The sequence below is a fragment of the Mesocricetus auratus genome, unplaced genomic scaffold, assembly GCF_017639785.1.
Source record: "Mesocricetus auratus isolate SY011 unplaced genomic scaffold, BCM_Maur_2.0 Super-Scaffold_100019, whole genome shotgun sequence".
In the NCBI taxonomy this organism is placed as follows: domain Eukaryota; kingdom Metazoa; phylum Chordata; class Mammalia; order Rodentia; family Cricetidae; genus Mesocricetus; species Mesocricetus auratus.
Window position 1 is genome coordinate 17,899,423 of NW_024429200.1, and position 25,420 is coordinate 17,924,842.

Consider the following 25,420-nt stretch of genomic DNA (forward strand, 5'->3'; position numbering starts at 1 on the left):
CTAGTCATCTTCACCTTCATCCTCCTCTCTTTCCTCTCCTACATCATCATCTTTGTCTTCATCCTCATCCCCTTCATCAATGTCTTCCAATCCTTCCTCTTCATCACCATCACCATCATCATCACCACCATTCCCTTTATCATCATCTTCTTCTTCATCATCTGTATCAGGACCTTAATAATACTGAAAGGGATTTGGCCAAATATCATCTCTGATGACTTCTCCTAACTCATCCGCACCTGCATCAGAACGGTCAGGAGACTGGTAAAGCAGCTCTCTGGCTCTTCGTGCTGCCTCTTCCCGCTAGCCTTTTTCTGCATCTGACTCGAGCACTTTGTCAAATCCTTTCCAGATTCCCATTTGATTTCAGTGGGCTTGGAAGATGGTTCATCACTCTGATTCCGATGAGATCCTTTGGAGAGAACTTTGTTTTTAAAGTAAGGATTTGTAAAAAAAAAAAAAAAAACCTATCCTGTAACCTGATTAATGTCATGAAATTCTCTACTTCAGCTCTGGTCAAATAATGCAGTCTCTTCATCTTCCTCCCAAGCAGCGCAGATACTTGTGGATGCTTGCCAAATGTCACCCCAAATCTGGGCTTTGGACAATCAATTCTGGTCTCTTCTGAAAAAAGTGGGTTGCAGAGTTTGTTGTGTATTTCTGCTGCTTTCACAATTTCCTCATTAGTTTGTTCATTGAGTGTGTCTATATCATTTTGTACTTCTTCAATAAGTTCAATTTCTTCTTGCTGTTCTTTTTTTCCCTTCCTGGAGATGGGGAAAGACCATTGTGGCCTTGGGGCAGGAGCCAGTCTGAGTTTCTCCAGCTGAGTCAGAATCACAGATTGCAGTTCCCAGGCCATGACAAGAAGGAAGTGGCCAGAAGTCTGAGACCAGAGCTTGAAGCTCATAGCAGGAAGAAACTTGTAGATACTCACAGCTGGGTGTTTTAATAGAAGTTGTGAAAAATAACAAAGTTTGATGAATTTATTTATATTATATGCATGAGAGTTGTTGTGCTTACATGTATGGGGACCACATGGGTGCCTTGTCCTCAGTGGTATGAAGAGAGTGCTGAATCTCTTAGAACTGGAGTTGTGGATGATTGTGATCCAGCATATGGGGGCTAAGAATCGAATCTAGATCCTCTGCAAAAAAAACCAAATGTTCCTTACCACTCAACTGTCTTTCCAGCATGAGGGATTTCGAGGATTAACTTAGGTCCTGTGCTTGGGAGTCAACACTTTAGTGGCTAAGCCAACTCCACAGCTCACAGGCTTCATTTCTGGTTGACTTAGAACTGCCGTTTTACTTTCCTTTAACTTTTAACTTTCTTTTAAGATATGTTTTACTTAATTTTTGAGAATTTCATACACTGTGTCTTGATCATGTTCACATCCTACTCTTTCAAGAGACATCTTCTACCTCTCCACCCCTCTGAACTCTCTGTCTTCTTATTTCATCTCATTTATTTTTAAACGCTTTTTTCATATAATGCATTTTGACAATAAGAATATGATCATGTGACCCTTTTATGGGCCTATCAGGAGTAAGAGTAGAATCAGGAGAAAGAAAGAGTGAGTTTTCCTGTGTCTCTTTTTGAGGGAACATGAGTCCTGTCAGAAAAGAACTCTCTCCTCATGACACCATCCATCCATACTCAGCCTCCAATGGCCATCTCTATCTCATCTCTAAGTATCAGCATAGGCTAGGACTTCAACATGTGTTTTGAGGGGACACAAACACTGAGTCCATAAAAATGTGCATTGTTTATACAAAGCTTTCAGTAAACAAGGACTTGGGTTTTGTTTTGTTGTTTTTAAAATTTGCAAAAATAGAACTTAGAGAATAGCATAAATGACATAGCAACCCAGTTTTTCAACAATAAAATTCAAGGAAGTTGGAAGAGAGAGGGAAAGGTAAGGGGGATCAAGAGAGGGAGGAAATGGGGGGTGGAAACTGGTGGAGGGAGAGGCCCTAAGAGTTAAGGAGTTTTAAAAACAGGATGATTGTGATGTGTGACTCTCCTAACACCTCCAATTCCATAAATATACTGTGAAGTAGAAGTAATCTGTGATATCTGAGAGCACATGGAATTGAGCTCTGACTGGATGTCTAATAAAACCAAAGAATCGTTTTTACCTTTACAAATGTGAGGAAACTGCCTTGGCCTTACCAGAAGAGTATATTTATCCTTTAGAGGTATGTATTCGCTTCTTAAAGGCAAGGTGGTAGCATGTCTAGGATTTGCTTAAAAGTTATATTATAAAAGGAGCATGGATATCAGTACAAGACACGTTAAGACCGACCATAAGTGGGTAATCATTGGAGTTGGAGGACAGTAAACAAAGTCATGTTATACACACTGAATGCGTCTCATTTGAAATTTCATGTAGCAAGAGTTTTAAAGGACCTTATCCTAAGTGAGTGTGTCACAAGAAGTTCCCCCTAAATACTTGTAAGACTATCACCTTGAAAAATTCATTGCATTTTTACATTATTTTATAAATGTTGTTCAAAGATCACTACCATTGCAACCTAGACATTTAAACAGTCACACAAATGTCAGTAAAATGAGTGTTGTAAAAGGACTTGAAGTAGAAAGAGAGATGAGACTTTTTTAAAGACGTATTTTTTTTATTTGTTTTGTTTGGAGGTGTGACAGTAAATTGTTACAGCAGCTATAAGAAACTAATGCTGCATTTGAGTGGTACTGAAGAAAATTGTAGCTGGCTATCACTAGGAAAAAGAGTAATTTGTAGTTATCATTTGACAGTTCACACCTGTGTATGAAGTATCTTGAACATATCCACCCCCAATTCCCTTCCCTAACACCTGAGGCATTCCTAACACCTTTCCCTCCTTCCTTCATGTTCTTTATTCTATTCTATTTTATTTTTGTAACCTACTGAATCCGATTAATGCTGCTTGCTGTAATGTTAATGGACCCTGTGCTGCTAGCTTGCCTTTATACAGACCTTGTACAGGTAACCATAACTATAGTGAGTTCATGAGCGCAATGATAACAGCTTGTCTAAAAGACAGCATTTCATAGCACTTGACTGTATCCTCAGCTCTTATGGTCTTTCCGTCCCTCCTCCTCAATGCTCTCTGAGCCATGAGGAGGTGAGGCAGATGCCTCATTTGGGGTGGAGTCCTCAGAAGTCACTTGCTAGAGTTATGAGTCTCTTCAGTAAGTGCCAGTCAGAGCATAAGAAGTATCTCAGGCCAAAGATGAAGGCAGCATTAAGCTATGGATGTAAACAAACATTTAGCAGGGAGTTTGAAAACATGTCTATTTAGTAAACAACTGTAGTGATTCCTTCCCCAACCCTCAGGGCCCATAACCTCTGAGTCATGTGCTGCCCAAAGATTACGGTAACAGGCATGAATTCCCTCTGGTGGAGCAAGCCTCAAATACAATCAGAACCTTCATACCATATTGTACCAATGAGCACGTATTGCTTGGCAGGTCAGTATTGTAACATTCAGGGTCCACTGCCGGATAGTACCATTGATAGTTTGGCCCTGCCAAGTGGCTCACATAGAACCCTCTGGCACTATGAAAGCTAGCCAGAAAGGATGAAGTTTTCAGCATAGTTACAGCTTGACTTTTCTCTCCTATAACTGAAGTGTGTTGTATCTTCAGAAATAGGATCTTCCGGTTTAGTTATGATGGGCAACCAAGAGGAATGGCAACAGTGTATGTGCTGTTTGGGCAGAGGATACTTCTGGAGACTCCTTGACCAATAACTCGTAGAGGAAATCCCCCACTTGTCACTGACATTTTAATTTGAATATCCATGTTTTCTGTAGTATGCATTGTCTTCTTCCTTGTCTTCTTCTTGATTTTAGAAGAATCACATTGAGTTTCTCTACATTTAGTTTGATGTTGGCTGTTGGCTTGCTCTATATTGCCTTTATTATGTTTAGGTATGTTCCTGTTATCCTTGATCTCTCCAAGACCTTTATCATGAAGGGGTGTTGAATTTTGTTGAAGGCTTTTTCAGCATCCAGAGAGATGATCATGTGACTTTTCTTTTTCAGATTTTTATATGGTAGATTACATCGATGGATTTTCATATGTTGAACCATCCATGCATCCTTGGGATGAAGTCTACTTGATCATGGTGGATGATTTTTCTGATATGTTCTTGGATTCGGTTTGCCAGTATTTTACTGAGTATTTTTGCATCAATGTTCATGAGGGATATTGGTCTGAAGTTCTCTTTCTAAGTTGTGTCTTGGGTATCAAGGTTATTGAAACCTCGTAAAAAGAGTTTGGCAAAGACCCTTCTGTTTTTATTGCGTGGAAAACTTTGAAGAGTATTAGTATTAGCTCTTTTTTGAATTTCTGGTAGAATTCTGCACTGAAATCATCTGGGTCTGGGCTTTTTTGGTTGGGAGACTTTTGATGACTGCGTCTATTTCATTAGGGGTTATAGGTCTATTTAAATTGCTTATCTGGTCTTGATTTAATTTTGGCACGTGATATATATCCAGAAAATTGTCTATTTCCTTTAAATTTTCGAATTTTGTGGAGTACAGGCTTTCAAAGTATGACCTGATGATTCTCTGGATTTCCTCAGTGTCTGTTGTTATATCCCCCTTTCCATTTCTGATTTTGTTAATTTGCATGTTCACACTGTGTCATTTGGTAAGTTTGGATAAAGGTTTGTCTATCTTGTTGATTTTCTCAGAGAACCAATTCTTTGTTACACTGATTCTTTGTATTATTTTCCTAGTTTCTACTTTATTGATTTCAATAACATAGGAGTTAAGTATTGCTATGTCACAATGGTGAAAAGTATGCAAGTGATTTAGGTTAGATAATGGATGTTAAGAAGCCAATATCTACGGTCAAAGAGTTAGAAATATTTTCTTTTGCAGTTGGAAAAATCATTCAGTAGAACCACCCCTGTAACACATTAGATGTCAGGCAACCAACTTGCACGTAGACTTAGAGGATAATAAATGTTGGTTTTTACTTCTTACTTTGAGAATGTATTCTAAGAGTTTATACAAGCTAAGAAGAATTCAGAATTCCTTTGGGTTAACACCAGTGTGATATGGATACATAATCCCTAAAAAACAGCCTTATAGGCATCAATATTTGGGTTATTCATTCTCCAGCCACATTGAGAATAGGAAGACATTGAAGTCTCAGGATTCTCCAGCCACAACGAGGAGAGGCAACAGTCTAAGACTTGGTGAGTGCTTGTGGAGACAGGATCAGCCCTTTCAGTCTGAGGCAGTGACCAGATGCTTTGTTTTCCTGATCTTCATCTTGAAGTTTAAACCCTAGTATCAGTCTCTGGGTCTTTTATTAATTCATGCAACAAAGTTTGGTCATAATTGCCGGAAGAAAAAGTGTTTCTCTTTTCTTACAGGACATCCCAGGCAATTTTATCATACAGCAAGGGGTTACTGATCATTTCTTCCCTTGTTTCTGAGTACTTAGATCAGTCATAGGAAACAGGGAGGCTCAGACTCAACTACTGATCTCAGCACAGTTAAAGAAAAGGGAGTTATTCGCTAGTGAAGAAATGGTGGGTTTTCTCCTCTATCCCATTTCAACAAATTATTGTCCATGACTTAGACAACACTTCCTATCTTTGTCTTTACTGCAAATGCAACATGCAGAGAGGTGACATGGATTACCACTTAGCTTTACAAACAAGTTTAAAAATTAGACCATTAATTTCACTGTAAAAGTTAATCGTTATTGCCAATTGTGTTTTCACAAATACAAGCAGTTGCAAATGTTAAGTTAAATGTTAAATAACTCATCAAAGCTTTTTGCTCCATGTTTATGATTTTCATAAATATATGATTATAATTGATCATAAGCATTAAGGGCCTTTTAGTCATAACTACACCTTAATTTCAAAATACATACGTGACAATGCGACTTGCCAATCCTTAGTTTTTTTCTTCTATGCTTAGAAAGACTTGATATGGACAAGGTATTCATATTCCACTTTAACTCAGAAGTATTTTACTTAATTTGTGTTATTGTGTTTCATTTTCCTTGCCAGGGGGCAGTAGTATGTGTGTTGATAAATGTTTAACAACAGGCTCTCAAACAACAAAAACCAAGGTGCCCTGATAGGTAGCATTTAGTAATACCCTAGTGTAAATAATCCCACTGTGGCCAATTCAAGCTACCAATTTGACACCAACTGGCTTACAGAATTCCTAGAAATTTAGTAATTGGCTTTTGCTAGCCAGTTTGAGAGTGGACATCTGTTGGAGTCCCTGCAACTATGAAATCAGGTCAGCCTCCTTGGAGAAAAGTTTCATTACTTATTAAAAAATACTCAGAACAATCAACCAAACTTTCTTCTGTCCTCTCCTTGAGCCTGGATAAATAAAAGACCCACAGACTGACTTTATGGTTTAAGCTTCAAGTTGAATAACAGAAAAGCAAAGCAGCCAGCGACTAGCTTTCACCTCTACCTTAGACTGAAGGGACTGATCATGTACAAGCTCTTCACCAAGCCTCAAACTATTGCCTCTCCTCAGTGTGGCTAGAGAACAAATGCCTCTCTGAGACCTTACTTCTGTCTTATATACTTCCCTGATGTTGGGATGAAAAGTGTGAGCTGTAATTCTTTTTTAGAGTGATTCACTCTTGTGTAGATCTGGGTGGCCTTGGACTCACAGAGATCAGTCTATATCTTAAACTAGAGTCCTAGACTTAATGGTGTGTGCCACCACCTCCTAGCTTCTGACTGCTTGGATTAAAGGTGTGTATCACTAGCAACTGATCTTCATAGCTTGAGGCTGACTTTGCTTTTCTGAATCCTCAGTGAAGTTTTAATAAATCATAAGTAATATATTACTACGCTCTCCAATATTTTATTACAAAATATCCAACATATTTGAAGACATTTTATGGTAAATACATATACTCACCACCTAAATCCAGCCATTGTTATTATTTAATTCTACATAACAGCAATCAATCCATTCTGCTAATAATCCATCTTATTCCACAACACACACTGAAAAGTGAGTTTCAGACATCAATATTCTTCCTGTTAGGTACTGAACTACATGTAGTATTAGCTAGGATCCACTAAAGCCTTTTGAAATAAAATTTGTAAATCAAACATAAACATTTTAAGTGATACATGCCCAAATTCGCACTGTCTTTATTTGCTTTCTGCTGTGATAAATGCCATTACCAAAAGCATCCTGAGGGTGTAGAGGGTTCATTTCATTTTACAATTCCCAAGTCACATTTCGTCACTAAGGAACTTAAGGCAGAAACCTGGAGGCAGGAACTAAAGCAGAGACCAGGAGGGAACACTGCATAATGGTTTGCGCCCCATGACTAGCTTAGCCTGATATCTTACACAACCTAAGAGTGGCAATGCTTAGGGTTAGCTGGGCCCTCTCACAAAAGTTATTAACAAAAAAAAATGTCCTTCAGGCTTTCCCACAGGCCAATCTGATGGAGGCATTTTTTTTCCTCAGTGGGGGTTCCAACTTTCCAGATGAAGCTTGGTTTGTCATGTTGATAATCAGCAAGAATAGAACATTGCACTCACTACAAAAATTCTTCATTTACCTTCTAAATTAAATCATATTATTACCCAAGAAACAACAACAGTTGTGTTTATCTAATGCAGACTTAACTTTGCCTGCAACAGGAATGTCGAATCATATAACATTTACTCTGTTATATAAAACCTCTCTTTTTTGAATTTTTGAGATTTACCACTTAATTGTATGTAGTACCTATAATCACTTTTTGATTACACAAAAACGATTGCACAAAGTAGTATTGCATTGTGTAGATACCTTGCAGTTAGGTTTTTGTTTCTTTATTTTTGTTTGGCCTTCAAATTCATAGAGATCAACCTGCCTCTGTCTCCTGAGTGCTGGTATTAAATGTGCGTTACCACTGCCTGGCTTACAGTTAGTTTTTGCATTCTTCTATCAGTAAACACTTGGGTTTCCCCCCACCAGTTTAGAGTATTTTTAATGGAGTTAATACAAGAATTTTTCACACAATTTTTTGCACACAATTTTTTTGTTCCATCTAGAATTGTAATTACCAGGGCTTAAGAAAGATATAATAATTAAATTTATAGGAAAGAATTTCAAAATGGTTAGAACATTTTACCATCCACTAAAAGGATAACCAAGTCCTAAAGCTAGGCATGCCAGTAATCCTAGCTCTCAAGAGACCGAGTTGGGAGGATTTGAAGCTCAAAGCCAGACTGAGAGTCATAGTAAGATTTTTCTACACACACACACACACACACACACACACACACACACACACACACACACACACCAGTTGCTTTGATTTGGTTAGGATTTGTGTTTCTCAGTATTTTGACCTTAGCCTCTGTGATGGATGTGTTGACTAGCAATGTCAGGAAGTTCTTATTGTGACTATTACCCATTCATGTATTATTTTAAGGAAGTGTTTGTTCAAACAGTTTGTTCAAATTTTTACTGGACTGTATCTATAGCTACATATCCATGCATGCATACATATCCATGCATGCATACATATATCCAATCTCTTGTTACAAATGTGCTGTTTTATTTTTAATATTGTCTTCAGTCTATAGTTCACCAATCCATTATCTTCTTGATGCAGTTTGATAAGCAGCTCTCAATATTGATGCAATTATTAATCTTTGCTCTTTTATTCTCCTCTCTGAGAACTTTGTTCTTACTGCTTCAAATGTAATATGCTTTGACTTCATATTTAGGTCTATAATCCATCTTGGTTAATTCTGGAGTATGATTTGAGGTAGAGGATGAGGTTAATTTTTTCCTCATATGCATAACCAGTTTTTCCCCAGCATCTGTTGAAAATCTTTGTCTTAAGCAGATTGCTTTGGTACTTTTGTTGAGAGTCAAATAACCATATGTGGGTGTACGCTGTTGTGGAATACTATGCTGACTAAGCAAAGATGAATTGCATTTATTTATGCTGCAGACTATGTAAAACTGTGTTACTTTTGTTTGTGCTGCATTTGTTTAATTATGAAAAGATGTGTGCGTTTGTTTCATCTTGCCTGCCTAAGGTTCCTGAATGGACTAATAAAAAGCTGAATGGCCAATAGCTAGGCAGAAGAGGCTGGAAGGCAGAGAGAATAAATAGGAGCAGAAATCTAGGAACAAGGAAAGAAGAAGGAAGAGAGAATGAGGGAGAAAGGAAGGTACACACCCAGGGCCAGAAGCCAGGCAGCCATCAGCCGGAAGACAGGAAAAGCAGTGAAAGTAAGACATACAGAGGAGAGGAAAGTAAAAAGCCCCGAGGCAAAAGTTTGATGGAGAGAATCAGGTTAAGTTGGAAGAGCTAGCCAGAAACGAGCCTAGGCTAGGTCGAGCATCTGTAACTAATAAGAAGTTTTCATGTCAGGATTTGGGAGCATGTTGGTGGTTTGGAAAAAAAATAGCTTGCACAGTGTTTTAGGCCCTGTGTGCTGCTCTGTTGATATGATTGGCTCCCTTCATTCTAACGGTGAACTGTTCTGATTATGTTAGCATTACAGTGCAATCTTTGCTTCATCCTTTTTATAAATCACTACGAACATTGTAGCACCCTTAAGATTTCTATAGTCAATTAGCCTGCCAATTCATAATCAAAATCCCTCTGGAATTATGTTGGGGCTAATAACAAATCTATAGATCAATTTTATGAAAAAGCACATATTCACAATAATGAGCATTTCCATAACAAGCCTGTAAACATACAACTGAGTTGGACAGAAAAGTGACTTGCTATAGACGATGGTTGTATTGTGCTTTGTTTTGTCTGAAATAGTCTTACACTGTAGCACAGACCAGTCTGAGACTCACTGTGTAGATCAGGCTAGCTTTGAACTAGTGGAAATCCTTCTGCCTTAGCTCCCCAAGTGATAGCATTACAGGCATGAGCCACCATGCCCAGGTTTTGGTTTTATATTTTTGTCATGTTTTTCTGTAGATAACTATTTTTTCTCAAATTATGAAACAAATCTTTACAGCAAGAAAAATATTCTTTACACAACACTTACTATTATCTAGCAGTTGTTACCTGCTGTCATCCAGGCTGATCCTAGAGTTTAGATCTAAGTGAGGTGAATGTGAGAGTCTGTGTGTACTAAATACAATGACTCCTATGAATTTAATACACAAGGAAAGAGCTGTAAAAGCTCAGAGTATGTAAGAGTGGCAGCAGCTAGGGCGCTCACTAGTCATGGCTCTAACTCCACAGATTATCACTGTTGTGAGCAGGAACAGCATGGTTGTCTGTAGTAAGTTTCCTTCGCAAGCCTTTAAGTAAAACTTCCAGGAACTTTCAAAAGGATATACATGATTTTCTTATGTATTTACAAATACAATTAGCTATAACTTGCAACCATGTTAAATTTATCTATTCAAGTTTTTACCAGTTGTTGGATTTCTGAGGAGTTGGTGCCTCTGACCTTCTTACTATCCTTGTGAAGTGCACTCCCCCCAGCTTTACTTATTATCACTTTAGATATTTGATACCAGGTTCAAGATGGTAAAACCTTTCTCTTTCTTCACAACCCTTATTGTGGCATCCTCTTGTCTACTTGTCCATGAAGACACACATAATCCATGCCCAAGCTCCCACCCCAGATACTGCCTGTGCTCTCTGTTTAGACGGAAGCAACCACACCTTCCTTCAATGGCCTTCAAACTGCTTCTCCTTGAATTTTATCTTGTTTTTAAAGATTTATTTATTTATTATGTATATAATGTTCTGTCTGCATGCATGCCTGCAGGCCAGACAAGGGAATCAGATCTTATTATAGACGGCTGTGAGCCGCCAAGTGGGTGCTGGGATTTGAACCTGGGTCCTCTGGAAGAGCCAGTGCTCTTAACCGCTGAGCCATCCCTCCAGCCCCTGAATTTTATCTTTGGAATCTCTGAATAAATATCAATACCTGAGTGAATTAAATGTTTTGGCTCATTAACACTGTAGCAGCTACTTCTTTGTGACTTCATAACACCTTATGGTTTCACTGCATAGCAATACTATCACAAGGTGAAGTGAATTCAATAGGATTTTAGTTGCTCACCTCATTCCTGTTATCCTTTAAGTGTCTGATGGTAAGGACGATGTCTATTCTAATACCACTGAGAGTCCAATAAGCTCCATGGAATGAAAGACTGGACTTACTTTATGTGGTGTACACACACACATACACACACACACACACCTTTTCAAAAAGATTTTCATTCATACTCTGACCAGAGCCCTGTGACAGCGTGCATGTCTGCATCTTGCCTTCCTTACAGGAAACAGCATCCTCATAAATACCGGAGCCAATATTTTAAAATGTTTGATGTTCTTTTCTGATTGGGAATGAACATGAGTGGTGTTCCACACTCATTTACATATCCTTATTTTCTGTGTGTTGTCTGTTCTTTGACAGTTTTGCTCCTGTTTGGTTTGTCCTCATATATCTGAAGAACTGCCTCTACCAGGGAGTCAGGTGTTTGTTTCTGACCTCCCTCTCCAGATAGCTGTGATAACCACAGTCATCCATGCAGTTGTTTGGATGAGATGTTTTCAGAGGCTAACAAGGAGTCAAGGAGTCAAATAAGAGCAGTCTGTTCACCTCTATTGAGGGTTGGGATTTTTTTCTTTCTTTCTTTTTTGGTTTTTACGAGACAGGGTTTCTCTGTATTATTTTGGAGCCTGTAGGTCCAGCCTAGCCTTGAACTCACAGAGATCCGCCTGCCTCTGCCTCTGAATATCCCCCATTACTAAGAGACTTTCCTAGAGTCACTCTTGTAAATTATAGGGAGATTTCAATGCAATAGGTTTCTACATTGTCCTCCAATAACCCCCAATTCTAGTCATTTCTCCCAGTGCTCTCTCTCCCTTTCCCCCCTTCTGCCTATCCCTCTCGTTCTCACTTCCACCTGCTGTCAGTTCGTCCACAAAATCTATTCTATTTCCCCTTCCTAGGGAAATCTATGTGTTCCCTCAAGTCCCTCTTGTTACTTTGCATCTCTGGGTCTGTGAGTTGTAGTATGATTATCCTTTACTTAACAGCTAATATCCACTTATGAGTGAGTATCTACCATGTTTGTCTTTCTGGGTCTGGGTTACCTCACTCAGGATGATTCTTTCTAGTTCCATCCATTTGCCTGCAAATTTAATAATGCCATTGTTTTTAACAGCTGAATAGTAATCCATTATGTAAATGTATCACCTTTTCTTTATCCATCCTTTGGTTGAGGGACATCTAGGTTGTTTCCAGATTCTGGCTATCATAAATAAAGCTGCAATGAACACTACTGAGCAGGTATCCTTGTGTTAGGGTGGAGCATCCTTTTGGTATATACTCAAGAGTGGTAGAGCTGAATCTTGAAGTAGATCAAGTTCCAATTTTCTGAGCAACTGCCATATTGATTTCCGTAGTGGGTGTGCTAGTTTGTACTCCCACCAGCAATGGATCTTGTCTTTAAATGTGCACTCCTCAAATTGATGAAGACTCAGATTTACCCGATCCTCACTTAATAGTCCCGTGGCATTGCTAATATTTCTTCCAAATATATAGCTGCCAGATATTGAACCCCTAAATGACACAGAACTTTCTAGAATAATATGCAGCATATTGATCTTCAGATGCTTTTGTAGAAATGGAAAAACATCTGTAATCATTAATCCTTTTGTTCTGTGTATACTTGGTAAGGATTGGAGACACAGTTGGGGGGGCTAAAGGTACATAATTCTTTTTCAGTGGACCCAAGTTTGTCTCCAAGTACCCACATCTAATGACTTACAACTGTCTCCAACTCTAGTTCCAGGAGATTTGCGGCTCTCTTATGGTCTTGTGGGTACTAGCTCCTGCATATACCTCCACACAGACACACAGATGCACATATACATAAGTAAAAATAATGAAAATAAATATATATACACTTAAATATATATATGTAGTTAGTGAACATTTATTATCATTGTAAAACTGAGCAAAGTAAAAATAACAAAAATTTAATTTTGCATTTATGGAAATGACAGTTTCATATTGATTTATTAATAATCTTGAGGGCCAAGGAGGTGGCTCAGTGGGTAAGAATGATTGTCACGCAAGCAAGAGGTGTGAAAGCAAGAATATCCTCATCACTCACAGAAAAACATGGGCCTGGCCACACATGCCTGCAACTCCAGCAGTGCAGGGCAGAGATTAGAGGTTTCCAAGAGCACACTGGCCAGCAGGCCAAGCCAGATGGCAAGCTTCACATTCAGTGAGAGATGCTTTCTCAAAAGAATAAGATGGACAGTGACAGAGGAAGAAACCTGATGCCCTTCTCTTGCATCTGCATGAATGAGCCTAAGCAAAACACCCAGAAAACACATGTGTATGTGTGCATAAACACTTTCACGGACACCACATATGCTCCAAGTAAAAGCAACAGCAGCAGCAACAGAAAAACCTTCACAGCTGGGAATGGTGGTTCATGCTTGTAATCCCAGCATGTAGGACCCAGAGACAGGAGACTGTGAGTGCAAAGCCTGCCCTAACTACCTGAGGAAAATGTGTTTCAAGAAGTCAAAGGTTGGTAAAGTAGATCATTGAAACAGCAGTTGGCCAGTATTCTCAAGGTCTTGAATTTAGTCCCCAGAATCACGGCAAAAAAGAGAGAAAGAGAGAAAAAAAGAGAAAAAGAAATGTAGATTCTGAGTTGTTGTATGATAACAGTACAATTTAAGGCTTCATTCATTAAGTCAACAAATATTATTGAATTATTGATTACCTACCATGGGGTTAGATACTGCTGCAAATAAACAATTTAAGACTTCTGCTACCCCAACAATATTCATGTATAAAATCCTCAAAGATTAAAAAATTTAAATGAAAAATGTTCTGTCCATAAATAAGTGTAAGGGTAGAGGAGCCATCCATTTTCAGAAGAAATATCATCCAAGAGGTGAATTTAAGAGCCTACTAAAGATCAGGTTAGATGTATTCACAGTCATGAGAGCATTTCTGGGAAGGAAAATAGAAACAGGTGTGGAATTGAACAGGCCAAAAATGTTCACACACACACACACACACACACACACACACACACACACACACACTAAAAGAATGAAGCAAAAAAAAAGCTGATTTTTTTCAATTGGATTCAAGTTTGGAGAATAGAAGAGGGAGGATGAGGAAAATCTAAAATGTATTAGGAATAAGCTGCAGAAGCCTTATTTCCCATCTACCCTTCCGTCCTTCTATTCACCCACCTGAGGTGAAGTTCCCATTAATGAAATTCAGATCATAAAGTAGCAAAGCAATGGATGCTATTATAGAGCAAGCAGAATGCTTTTGAATTTGTAGACTAAACTGTATTTAGCTGGACATGACAAGTTTGTCAAGGAGATGGCCTGTCTTTCCCACTCCAAGGAATAGCCACGTAAAAGAGGGTCCTCTTAACATGAAGCCTCAGACCCACAATCAGTGCTCAGTGTGGCTGGTGTATTTGAGAAGGAACAAAACAACACAAACAAATAAACGATGACAGCAACAACAAAACAGCTTCTCATAGTGAGATAACTTTGGACAATCGCAGCAGATATGGTGGTGCCCAACTAATTCCAGCACTTGTGAAGCAGAGACAGACAGATGGAGTTCAAAACTATCAAGGACTTATTTAGTGAGAGCCTTCCTCAACAAATGAGGGAAGGAAGGAAGGAAGGAAGGAAGGAAGGAAGGAAGGAAGGAAGGAAGGAAGGAGGAAAGGAAGGAAGGAAGGAAGGTGGTGAGGAGCAATTCCAACTTCAGCTCCTTAAGAACAGACACATGTTCCTTGCTATCCTTTAATTCATCATCTCAAATGTCAGAGGCAGTTGGGATCCTAGCTGAGGGAAGCACAGTGACTGATGGTTTTTATAGACTCCAGTAAACGTTCTGGAAATCTCAGACTCAAAACCATGCAGCTGTGCTTACCTTTCCATCCTCCACTGCAGCGAAAAATGTAAGTGTCCCCTGGTCAATTTGCTCTTTCACTAAGTCACCCTCTCTGCTTCTGAGTTCCATTTTCAGTCTCCTTTGCATTCCCTTCTTGGGAACATCACAGCCTTCCTTCCTTTATCTAAGTTCCCATGTTTTGCATGGTGTCTACTTTCCCTAGTTAATCTAGAGCATGTGTCAACCAACGGCTGAGCAGATTCAGCATCCTAAGCCCCTTCTGGTTCAACTGTACCCTCAGCTCAAACCTCATTCTTGGACTAACCTGTATCTTTTCTTTCTTTCTTTCTTTCTTTCTTTCTTTCTTTCTTTCTTTCTTTCTTTCTTTCTTTCTTCCTTCCTTCCTTTCTTCCTTTCTTTCTTCCTTCCTTCCTTCCTTCCTTTCTTTCTCTCTTTCTTTCTATACACAAACTGTTAAAGCAATGCTAAGGAATGACAGAATAGAGTGGGCTAATACTGTGGCTTGTGCCTCCTTTCCAACCTTAGTTGAATAATTCCACCTTTTCAAAGGCACAGTGTCTATATAACTTACTTGGAATTCTTCTGCCTGAGAGTTTTACCTCACCCCCATCATTTCCTTCTTTATTCAATCATTATTTACAATTTATGGATTTTTTATAGTTTGAATTATCATCTAATACTTGTCTTGGATTTATCAAAACATTAACTTGTTTTTTCTTTTTTAGATTATTGTAGCTTTGGCCCCTGGGTGCCTTTCAATTCTTTCCGTATCCTTTTGGCACATGCTCGTGACTGCCTGCTGAGTGTATGAGTTTGCATATGTGCATACATTTGAGTGATCCTTTACATAGAAACACTATAAGTTGTCCCAAGTTAATTTTGCATATTTTCTTCCTTTCTTCTTGTTCTTGCTAGGTCCTATCAGCTTCTCACAAGCTAGAGTCATCTGGAAAAGAGGGAAACTCAACTGAGAAAATACCTCCAGCAGTTTAGGTCAGGGGCATTGTCTTCATTAATGATTGACATGGGAGAGCATAACCTACTGTGGGCAGTGCCAACCCTGGGCACATAGTCCTGGCTTGTAAACAAGCAAATAAATAAACAGACAAACCCGAAGCAAGCTGAGCAAGCCAGTAAGCACTGATTCTTCATGGCCTCTGCTTCAGTTCCTGCCCTGAATTTCTGCCCTGACTGTAGGTAGAGTTTTTCTGTGTCCCAGCAGTTGCTCCCAAATAACCGTAAGAGACTTAATATAAATTACAAATGCTCAACCGATAGCTCAGGCTTATTACTAACTAGATCTTAGAACTTAAATTAACCAGTTTCTATTATTCTATGTATTGCCACGTGGCTCATGGCTTAACCTGCCATCTAGTATGTCTTGCTCCCTCTGTCTCTCCTGGGGACTCCACTGACTCTACCCTTCTTCCTCCCAGCATTCTCCGTTTGGCTCTTCTGCCTATATTTCCTTCCTGGCTACTGCTCAGTCAGCTTTTTATTAACAAGGGGAGCAAGACATTTTCACACTGTACAGGATTATTCCACAGCACCTGACTTCCCTTCACGATGGAACGTAAACTGTAATATGAAATATACTCTTTCCCTCCTGGATTGCTTTGGGTCATGATGTTTCTCATAGCAATGGGAACTTAACTAGAGCACTCCTAGGTTCAACCACTATTTTTCTAGAAGCTCTCATGCTTTTCTAGAAGCTCTCATATTTCCCCTTGTTTTTATAATGCTGTTAGTAGGCTGGGCCTGCTTCTAATCCTTGAAGCCTAGAGATCCAAAATATACAAGTGTGCATACTCACTGATATATGGGAGCTACGGATAAGTTCCTATTCAATGAGTACAGGTTATCTTTAATCATGTTAGGCTTCCCCAATTTTTTTCATTAATGTTTCAAAATTTAATACATGTGGTTTCTATATCAGTGATTCTCAGCCTGTGGGTCACAATCCCTTTGGCAAACCCCTATCTCCAAAAATATTTACAATACAATTCATAACAATGGCTAAATTACAGTTATGAAGTAGCAAGGAAAATAATTTTATGGCTGGGGGGGTCACCACAACATGAGGAAGCTAATAATATCATGTTGGAGAGGAATGATCGAAAAAAGAATGTTTCAGTTTTGCTCTTGATCTTCAGAAATCTCAAAGTGAAAGTGAAGTTTAATGTTATCTGCAATATATATGTATATATACATATATATATAGGTTTTTTTTTACTTTTAAAATTTAAGTTAGAAACAAGCTTGTTTCACATGTCAATCCCAGCTCCCTCTCCCTTCTATATATTTGGTTTTTTGAGGCAGAGTTTCTCTGTATTGCCTTGGAGTCTGTCCTGGAGCTCGCTCTGTAGACCGGGCTTGGTTTCCAACTCACAGAGATCCGCCTGCCTCTAATGAAAGAGAACCTGTAAAATAGATAGATAAGATTTGGCTGATGTGGGTAAGGACTCTAGATCTTGAAAGCAACTGCACCATCTGATTTAACCTTTCCCTTCTTTCTTTTAAAAATAACATTTAAAATTTATTCTTCCCCTTTCCATAAACAAAGAACTATGTTTTGGTCATTGATACATAATCATCATCACCATCATCATCATCATGCCATAAGCTTTACCCTGCCTCACACCATCACCTGCTTAACCAAGTAACACAAGTTTGCCTTCCCTGACTTTTAAATTTCTTATTTAGAAAATGAGCAAGCCCTTTTCATTTGATTTCCTCATTCCTTCAATAGAAAGAAAAAAAAACTGCTTTAAAGGTGGGTATGGAGTTGCCTAATTCTGCAATTGAGTAACTCCATCCTGTTCTCCTGCTTCAGTCCTGTAAAGGCAAACAAAGAAAACCTAATCCCCATCTGCTACAATCTGTAGCTGCCTGGCTCCTCCCTGGGGGAGGCAATTCCCAGCTGATACAACCATTACTGCGTGTTCTCTGCATAGACTTGCCTTTCACATGTGAGTTAAATCTTTTTTTTTTTTTGTAGATATGAGCCAATTTTTTTTCTCCCACACAAAATTTGCAGAGAAACTTAAGTTGAATTTCACCTGTATTTGTTCTTGGCAACTTCAGTAGATAAAGTTCACTTTGCCCTAGGGATATTCTAAATTGTTGCAAGGCTTGGTTCAAGAAGGGCACAACTTTTAATGCTGTTTAAGATGAACCCAGTACATGTCTCCCCTATGCTGTGTCGTTGCTGATAATTTTTTCTGCAGTGCTAAGGATCCATCCCAGGAAATTTTGTGTCCGCTAAGCACTTTGCCGCTGAGCTTCAATCGCACCCCATAACTAGGTTCTTAAATTACAACCTTGTGCAAGAGTAATGGATATTTTTATTAATCTAATACAGAAAATTAATATAGAGAAATCTATGTAAACCAGTCTGACCTGGAACTTTAACTCTTGGAAATCCTCCTTCCTCTGTCTCCTGAGTACTTAGGATCACAGGAAAGCGCCAACTTGCCCAGCCTTACAGACTGTTAATATCCTCATTTTAGAGGGAAATGATGACTTTCACAAGATTTCCTGATGGTAGCAGAGCCAGTTTCTTGGTTGCCGTCCTTCTTAAACCAGAATTCAGTTATTGCTCCTTTCTGGTAATGCCTGGTTATCCTAAATCCTTGAACAGAACCCATCCTATGCGCTTCCCCATACTCGAATACATACAATGTGGCTTGTGCAGCTTTCAGTTTTCCAGACATCCAAATACTTCCATAATCTGCCACTTACTCTATTAACCAATTTCCTACATGGATCGTTAAATCTTGCCAAGAAGATCACTTGTCTTTCCACTCCCCATTAAAACCCAACCTTTACTGAAGCAACATCCTCAGGAGCACTGCCCACCCCCACTTTTTCATCAACTGTCTACATTCTGGCTGGGTCAGCTCAAAAGAAAAACTTCCAAGGATGAAGGAAAGATAGGCAGTGGGTGGCTGAGCCCAAGGTGAAATAAAATAATGTTTTCCTTTATTGATTTACCAGTGTTTGTCTTTTAATTTCTAGAGAGCCTCTATTGCATGCAAAATGTTAATAGGAGTTGAAGGTCTTTTATTCATACGGTTCCAATCTATTCTGCAAATAAAAAGCGGTGAAAATGATTCATACATGAATAATTCCCCCAAACCTTTGCTTATTGAAATGGATCAGAGATAATTACTAGGTTGGAGAATTTGCATCCACACAATTTCCTAGTCTCACAAACATAATTTCTTTAGAGTGAATAGAAAATATTTGCTCTTTTAAAAGCTGTTGTGAATGATGGACCATGTTTTCTCTGCCACTGTGGAAATGTGGCTGTACTATCCATTTGCTCTGTTCCTCAGAGCTAGGGTTCCTGGCTCGCAGACTCTCCGGTACCATGCCCTCAACTCATTTGCTTTACACTGCCATCTGTATTAGTCCCAGTGTGGAGTCTGAGTGTCCTGTCACCAAGAAGTCAGTGCAGTTTTAATATTTCGGAGTGTTTTTAGTCTCTTCCTCAAAGATGCACTCTCATTCACATGCAAATGTGTTGGTAAGGGCACCCTGACACATGGCAGTGACATTCGCTGCTTAACTTCTAGTATTTAGCTGGAAGTCATAGGAAATTTTAATCAGAGTTGCTTCGAGAAGGGGGTGGGGATGGATGCTTTTTGTCCATGATCCTTCAGAGCCATCTGGGGTACACATGAGATTCATTTTCTGCCATTGTCTCTCGGAAGCATCAGGCTGTTGTTCCAGGTGTGTGGAGTGCCTGCGCGGCTAAGGTTTAACACGTGCTTTACATTATGCCCAACAGCTTGGTCCTTTATTCTCTGAGGGACGTGTTTTCAATACCACAGGAGAGTTCTTTATGCCCAACCAAATGCATCTTTACAAACAGCTCAACTGGTGTAAGGCCTCAGGTGGGCTGAAGGGAGACGCAAGAACAAGGTTTATGTGTAGGCACAGGGGTGATTCAAATGTGGCATTGTATCGAAGGCATTTTGATTTCTCTCTGCTCTGGCTTTCTAGAAAAACAAACACTACCCGTCCTGTGATTAAACACAAGATTCTACGGTTTCCGGAAACTGCTGGGAAAAGAAGAGGCGGGGCATTCACATTCACAAGGCCGAGTAAAGCACTAGAAGACATTGTGGAATAACAGGGGGAGGAAAGACGTGTTTTAAATTGAGGAACAGATAAGAAAATGGTGACTGCGGACACATTTCCAGAAGTGCGTGGAATTTCTGTGTTGCTTAGAGTTAATCCCTTATCTCTAAAATATAAAAATAAATAAGAAAGAGAAACTAACAGAGCAGCACAGGTCAATAGTAAGTTTAAAAGTCCCTAGAGGTTACATCCTGCATGAAATCTATCCACAATTCATTTTATTACAAAATGAAATACAGGGACAGTAAAAGATGCCCTATAAACTAAAACACAACCCAAAATGTGTACTGTTAATAAAAATATAGAAGTAGAAGAGAGTCGTGTTAAAAGGAAAGTAAGGTAACAATGAAACAACAAACCTAAGTTTCAAGACGGCTAGGAGGAGACTCAGATGAACAAGATGGCGGAAAGGTAGGTGTTATTGTCATTGTTTTAGTTTCATATTGGACAGTGATTTCACAATTGTTTTAGTATTAAAATCAACAGGAGGCCAGGGATGGTGGTGCACACCTAAAATCCCAGTACTCAAGATGGAGGGCCAGAAGCAGGCCAGTCTGTAAGTTTGATGTAAGGTCTACACAGCAAGTTCCAGGCCAGAGAGAGAACATAGAGAGGATCAGTAAACCAACAAATAAGTGCATATCACGCAATAAAATCCAGCCTTTTCTGTACAAATGATGAAAGCTAGTCATTGTTCTGATTTTGAAATGGAAAGTGATTTATTTTAACATTAACGTCAGTAAGTACCCAGGGAACAATTTTAAAAGCAGCCTTTTCTCATAAACGATGTTTGGATCTGAGTTTAGGCTTATGATTACTGCATTCCCATGAATCTGGGGTCCAGTAAAAATTCTGGTAAAGAAAAGGGAAAGAAATACTGGCCCTTTGAGAAACGCCATGTAGAATACTGCTCTTACTCTGTGTGTGGCTCTCCCCTGCAGTATTCAATGCTAATTACCCTCCTTGCCTTAAGTATAGATATATGTATGCTAAGTAGATCTCTAGAGAACTCTCAGTTCCTCCAGCAAGCATTAGCCTTTTGGGAGCTATGCCTGCCTGCCTGCCTGCCTGCCTGAAAAAAAACCACTTGGAAGTCATTTGTTCTCCCCTGTTCCAGACTAAAGCGCCCTCTGCTTTCAGATAGTGGAGTGGCTATCCCAACAGAACAGCAAGCCCCTTCTAGAACTTAAGTTGGATGTCTCTTCATTTTCAGAAGTAAATATATTAAAATGGTTAGCTTGCATTTCTTTCTTTTTAGTCTGTTTGTTTGTTTTTGGTTTTTGAGACAGGGTTTCTTTGTGTAACCCCCCCTGCTGTCCTGGAACTCACTCTGTAGACGAGGCTGGCCTCCAGCTCACAAAGATTCGCCTGCCTCTGCCTCCTGAATGCTGGGGATTAAAGGTGTGTTGTAGCTTGTATTTCTAAGAAAGACTACATTCCCTCCCTCGCAAACTTTATAAATTTCGGAATCTTTTTTTAACGAATATATTTTGTTTTTATTTTCTTTTATGTGTATTGGTGTTTGGTCTGTATGTAAGTCTGTGTACTGTGTGTGTGTCTAGTGCCAAAAAAGTGTATTGGGTCCCCTGGAGCTGGAGTAACAAAATGTTGTCAGTTGCTATATAGGTGCTCTGGAAGAGCAGCTAGCTGTCTTAACTGATGAACAGCTCTCCTGCCTGTAAACTTCAGAATTTTAAATCCCGAATGTAAAGCTCATTACATTGCTATTTTATTAATCATTGCAGGTTATGTCTCCCAGGAAGCAGAGAAGTAGAGAGTTCTGTCCAGGTACCAGGAGGGGAGAGAAGAGAAGCAGTACTGGGCAAAAGTGATGTGAAAACTGCCATGCAGTCCCAAGAGGCCTCCACCTACGTCACAGTGTGTGGCGAGACAGAGTGGGGCTATTTCTTCAGAGGTGTCTTGAACTGAGGCAAGGGGGCTGCATGTATTTATTTATTTATTTATTTATTTATTTATTTATTTATTTTATCCGCACTGCTTTTGCAGATGATTTTCCATAACCATTTTTCTTCCATTGCCCTGTTGTCCTCATGAGTCGATGCCGCACATACTGAGATAGTCCACACATACGATGTTAACCTGGCCTTTCTTCACCTCTGTGACCTGGGCGTGAGGAGCCCCCGACCCTAGGGGAAAGCTGAGGGAGTGGTGTCTCTGAAGCTTTGAGGGCTACCATCTGCCCAGGCAGCTCGCCCGTGTCTTCATCCACGCCTTCCGCCTTTTCTCGGGCGCTGCACAGCTGCTCCACCTCCGTCCTACGGCTCATTCTTGTCTGCTGGCGCGTGACCTTACTCTAGATCTCCAAGCTCCTAATGCCGGGCTTCTCCCTTGACGTGATGCCCTTGCAATCATCATTTCTCAGTGTAGGTTCCCTTGGTACCAAATGCTTGGGCTGAAATGACCGCGGTGTCAAGGCTGTTTGCTTTGAGGTCCAAGCCTGCTGCAGACCCCCTCTCTTCTCGGATCTCCTGGAAAGCTGGAAGCTTTCCGCATCACTTAGTGATTGGGTTTCTTGTTGTCACTGTGAATCATGCTGCTGCCAGAACATAATATTGGTAATTCTGAAATATTCCGGACCACTGAAATCCAAAAGACAAAATGAACAATAGTGACAAAAATAACAATAACTATCTCCCCACCAGGCAAAACCAAAACCCAAAAACCTTGCTAATGTGATCAACCTTTGCATCTTTATGTTTATCTTGAAGCCCTTAGAACATATTTTTCCAGAAAAGCTTCCACTATATTAGATGCTTTTGCTCATCTGATCTAATTATCACATTCTCACTGATATACTAGATCAGTATAGGAGCCTAGATGTAGACTGTTCTTAAAGGACTTGTGTGGTAAACATGTAGATTCCAGGTGTCACAGTTAGTCAGCTGTGAACATGATGTAAACCTAGAGGCACCTGGGAGGAGTGATTTTCAACTGAAAGACATTAAAAAAATTTTTTTGATCAGATTGGCTTGTGGCTATGCCTTCCACTATACTGATTTTTTTCCCTCCGTAATATCCAGTTCTGTTAAGCCTACTGACTTAATTTTTAATTTTGATACATTTTCACATATTATTCATTTTTCATCTCTCTTCTAAAAGTCTTCACATATTTGTACATCTCTTTCACTATTATCCTTTAAAAATATTTATCATGCTTCTTTCAAAATCTCGACCTTTTACTTATGAGACCTTTAGGGGGGCAGGTGAGGAGAGCTAAAACAGTCTTCGGCAAACCAGTCTGGGTATATAATTCCATATGTAATTGAGAATGAAATGGAACTCCCGATTCTCCTTCCTGTACCTCCCATGGCTCTGTTATGAGGTATTTTATAATATGACTTGACTGTTCTCCTCCGCCCAGTACCACATATCTCTGTTTCTCTCCTGTGTCTTACAATGGTTGTACACCCAGACATTACATGTAAGAGAGTAGTAAACATTAAGATAACATGACAATGCTGCTTCTATTAGACTAGCACCCAGCACTAGGAACACTAATTTTAGGTGAACTTCACTTGAACTTTTTCTTTTTTGTTTTGTTTTCTCTGTATGTATCCCTGGTCATATAGGGACCAGGCTGGCCTTCAACTCACAGAAATCTGCCTGCCTCTGCCTCCCTAATGCTAGGTTAAAGGCATGTGCCACTACTTCCCAGCCGGCTTGGGATTTTTGTAGCTTTGGGTAAATTCAACTCACCCCTGGCTTCTGACAGTTTTATATCAGCATTGGTCTTTTAGCAGCCCTTGGTACGGAGCTGGAGCAAGATTTTTGATGTGTCTATGCTTCTTATTCCGGTTGCCAGTCTGGGGGAAGTGGACAGTAACCGTGGCATCGCGGGGAACTTTTCTTGCTCTCTGGTACTGTTGCCACCTTGTCTTTGGTGTATCTCCCCCAATACTTGGTGGGATTGTGTAAGATACAAGTGCTGGGAGGTGATCCTAGGTCCTCTTCAGGAGCAGCCAGTGCTCATAACCCCTGAGCCATCTCTCCAGAGCCCATACTTACTCTCAACTCCTCAGGACTCTGGTCCATGTATGCTGCTACTAAACCTACAACAGAGCTTGACAATGTCCTCTGACACTGGTATGGAGAGCTCCGTCACTGTTGGAAGCTGCTCACAGCCTTACACAGGTTTTCGGGTGACTCAGATAAAGCCATTGTTTATTATTTTTATTTCATGTTTTGAGATCAGCTCTTGCCAAGCAGCTCAGGCAGGTTTGTAACCTAAGCTGGCCTTATACCTAGGGTCCTCCCACCTCTACCTCTCTAGGGCTGGGATTGTAAGTTTGTAATCATGCCTAGTAAAACCATAATTTTAAAGAAGTGTTCTTTAACTTGTCTTGGCATTAGGATAGCAGTGACGGACTGTTGTTACTTTTTATGACATGACTGAAGTAGGAAGCTTGCCTTTATTCACTTTCTTAGGCTAGAGAAGTCAGGCATAGATGCTCCACTTGGCCTCCCCTGGCCCAACAACTCTTACCTCCATGCAATTAATATGATGCTGGTTATGTTAAGTACCAAGTTGGTACATTGAGGGGTTGTAGAGAAGATCAGTGGTAGGTATATGGACAAAGGGAACTCACGATGAGTCAGAACCAGGAAAGAACATTTCCTATTTCATTTTTGTGTGCTTTCATTCTCACAAAGCGCTCTAAATGGCATAAAGATACGAACGGCAACACAATGAAATGGTGTATCTGTTTGCCAAGGTGTAAGTGACCAGTGACTGGCTCCAGGTGTCTTCAGGTCAATATTGTTGTTATTTTACCCATTTCCAGAGTTGGGACAACTTTTTTTTCAGCCTGCGTCATTCTTTGGCCCTTCAAATTGTGATAAATGGAAACTGGAAGGATACCTAGGAATAGAATACACTAAAGGACAGTAAATCAATTTATTCCCTCATCATATAGAATAATAGGCTGCATTCTTTCAACTTGCACCTATGTAGGACTCTCTAGGTATTGGACTATAAAGTGGTATCACTTTCCCAGGTCTTGGAATGAACTATACGCACACTCCAGAGTCTTGAACTTGCCATTTAAGCCTAGGATGAACTGAAGTGCTGCTACATGATGTGGAGAACATTTATGTTCCTGTTTGTTGACTTAAAAAATGATTTTTGTAACAAAACTACAGATAATGCGTATTAAACATGACAATGGAACAAGTTTATCAGTATTCCCCACAAGAAACCAAAAAGATTATATTTGCAAAAAGCTCTTTTAGAAAGGCCTCGTAATAGGAATTTCATAATTGTTATGTGATTTCCACTTTTGTTGCAACACTTAGCATACCTTCTGGGAAAAGAGCCTACAAATCTCAGAGCAATTGATC

General features: G+C 39.7%; 1 pseudogene; it reads right to left on the bottom strand.

Moving 5' to 3' along the window:
• Positions 1-862, bottom strand: LOC101831950 (annotated as a pseudogene).
• Between the last annotated feature and the right edge of the window lie 24,558 nt (positions 863-25,420).